The 3,138-nt window shown below is 37.8% G+C and overlaps 1 pseudogene; it reads left to right on the top strand.

Moving 5' to 3' along the window:
• The first annotated feature begins 594 nt into the window (after window positions 1-594).
• Window positions 595-1,197, top strand: LOC105993479 (annotated as a pseudogene).
• Window positions 1,198-3,138: the final 1,941 nt, after the last annotated feature.

Here is a 3,138-nt window from a genome sequence, read left to right as displayed (position 1 = left end):
CATTTATCAACACAGAAATAAAGGTTATATATTACTCTTGACATAGCATCATCCCTTCTAATGCCAGCTTGGTTTTACAGTGAACAGGATTTTCTCACTTCTTTTCTTATTTAACTATACAGCATTGTTTGAAACTATGAATCTGAATATATTATTTTAATAAGTGAGGGCATTTTGTTCCTGTAAGGAAACTAAATCTGCTTTTTCTCACTTATTTTCAAGTGACGTTTGGGAAGAATATATTAAAATACAAACAAGAAATGATGTTTGTGCTTTAATTTTTTTATTTTCTCATTTTATTTGTTTCAATGAAAATTCACATTTGAACTACATATGTACAATACAAAGTTGAAAATTATTAGAAGATATAGAAATAAAAATTAAGACCTCAATGTGTGTCCCAGTCCCGCGGATCTGTGTCTTGCTTCAACAGTGTTTGGACGGAACATACCTGGGGACTGCGCTTATTCTATCACCAACTGCCTTTGAATCTCCTCTCCATTCACAACCTCTGACCCTTATCTTCTTGCTTGTTTCCTGCTTCCAGGACGAACTAACGCCGTTTATTTGTGGTTGGCTCTGTATTGACCAGCCATGACCTCTCAGATTCGTCAGAATTACTCCACCGAGGTGGAGGCTGCTGTCAACCGCCTGGTCAACTTGCATTTTCAGGCCTCCTACACCTACCTCTCTCTGGGCTATTATTTCTATCGCGACGATGTGGCTCTGGAGGGCGTGGGCCATTTCTTCTGCGAGTTGGCGGAGGAGAAGCGTGAGGGCGCCCAGCGCCTCCTGAAGATGCAGAACCAGCGCGGCGGCCGCGCGCTGTTCCAGGATGTGCAGAAACCTTCTCAGGATGAGTGGGGTAAAAGCGTGGAGGCCATGGAAGCCGCCCTGGCCCTGGAGAAGAACCTAAACCAAGCCATTTTGGATCTTCATGCCATGGGTTCTGCTTGCACAGACTCCCATCTCTGTGACTTCCTGGAGAACCATTTCCTGGATGAAGAGGTGAAGCTCATCAAGAAGATGGGCGACCACTTAACCAACCTCCACAGGCTGGCTGCCCCTCAGGCAGGAATAGGCGAGTATCTCTTCGAACGACTCACCCTCAAGCACGACTAGAGAACACGAGAGTCCAGCAGCCTTTGAGGGCCATCTCTGCCTTGCCAGATATCAGGGTTTCCGCCTGAGCTTCTGCCTCTAGCCATTGGGAAACTTACTAACTAACCATCCTGGAGCCCATCCCCAGCCTTGTATCAAATGAAATAAACCTTTTTGCAGAAAAAAAGATTCCTATGTTCCTGGCTTTTTGGATAGAAGATTTTATAGTTTCTGTAATTTTTTGAATGAAGGAAATAAAAAATCAGTATTTCACAGCTTAAGGATATTTCATTGTCATGCATCTTAGACTAAGAGATGATTCCCTTACTATAAGTCTCATTCGCAATGTGATTTATCAAAGGGAATGTGGAATAGATGGCAGCATTAGTAAAAACTTATCTCTATAATGTGCACATTAAATATTCTTGTTCAACAGAATCTCTAGTGGTATTAGCTTTCTATTAAGAAGATTCTAGATTATATCAAGGTGAAATCCTTAGATGGCATACTAACAGATACTGAGTAACTGAGATAAAGGAGAAACTAAAAGCTAGCAGGACTGAAAATGTATGGAATTAGAAGTCTTGGCACCTTGTGATAATTATGAAAATTCTTTTGATGACCGGACTTTATGTAAAAGCTCCCTTTGATATTTTTTAGGATCAGCTCTTACAGCTGCACTTCCTATATCTTCTATTATTTGTCAGTGTTTCAAATTCAGCCTTCCCTGATATTTAAACTTCAAAATTTGTTTTTTTGTCTTAGTTTTATTAAAATCAAGGTCTTTATAGGGCAGTTGCATTCAGCTGTAAAGATTACTTTTCATAAAGTCAGCAAATCCATATATCCTGTATTTAAGTGAATCTCTTTGTCACAGTGACAGTGTCCAAGAGAAACAATTTAAGAAATATTAATTGACTTCTCCTTAGGCATTCTACATTTCTAGAAATGTTGTTAAGTCTGGGACATCTCCCATTCACTATTGCTGGTTTATGTTTGATTAAATTTCTATTTGTTTTGCTTTCACTAGCAAAGCATTCATAATTGTGAATCTGACTTTTGATATAGATTACTGCTCATTTTTGAGATATTTAGATATTTCATTTTGTTGATTTTGTTTTGCAGTATTTGGTTTTGTGACTCCTTTTATGGTAGTTATAGAATATTTGATTTTATTTATGTTTTCATAACATAATGAGCACTTAGTCATGTTACTATTTTACGATTTTTGCTTTCTTTTTCTACTTCAGGCAATTCCTCCCTCCATCTCTCCCCTTCCTCCTTTTCTCATTCTCTCTCCTTTCTCCTAATCATTTCATCTACTGAGTTTAAGGGGCATTGCAAGAACCATTATACCGTTAACGAAATACAAGTGCATTTCCTAGTACTGGCATAACCCTGTGAAAACAGTAACTTTTTCATGTTTTTTTTTGGTAAGCTAAGAGAATTATTATTTTAAAATGACTAAGTGTAATTTTATATAAGGCCATATGTCCTAAAGAACCTTTATGCATACTCTTTAGAGGACTAGGAAGGCAACACACACACACACACACACACACACACACACACACACACACGACCATATAAAATATAATTTAACTGAGATCCTTTGTAGAAGGGAAAATAAAGAACATTTTTAAAGTTACAAGGTTAGAGTAATTGTTTTTGAGGCAAATTATTTTCTCAGACCTGAGATGTAGACCAGGCGATCACTTGCCATGATTATAGAAAGTTATAAGGATATATTGGAAATGTGACCTATCAGCTCACAGCTCAGCTCTTTATAGATGCATTTCTACTTAGAAATGTGTTCATTTCAGCAATGACTTTCAAGATATAATCCATAAAACACCTGGCAATGCTTAATACCACAGCTCATCTATCACCATCTTAGGTAGCATTTAAAGCAGTAGTGTGCAACAGAGGAAGCAAGATTCCTATAGTAATGATCAGAAAATACTTCTCTCTATTTATTCTAGGTATAACCTAAGGGAAGTAACTTAGGGCAGTGGCTTACAGAATAGCAACATGGTT

Source organism: Dipodomys ordii, unplaced genomic scaffold (assembly GCF_000151885.1).
Source record: "Dipodomys ordii isolate 6190 unplaced genomic scaffold, Dord_2.0 Scaffold96, whole genome shotgun sequence".
In the NCBI taxonomy this organism is placed as follows: Eukaryota; Metazoa; Chordata; class Mammalia; order Rodentia; family Heteromyidae; genus Dipodomys; species Dipodomys ordii.
The sequence above is the reverse complement of the archived record's forward strand: the minus strand, read 5'-3'. Positions and strand labels throughout refer to the sequence as shown.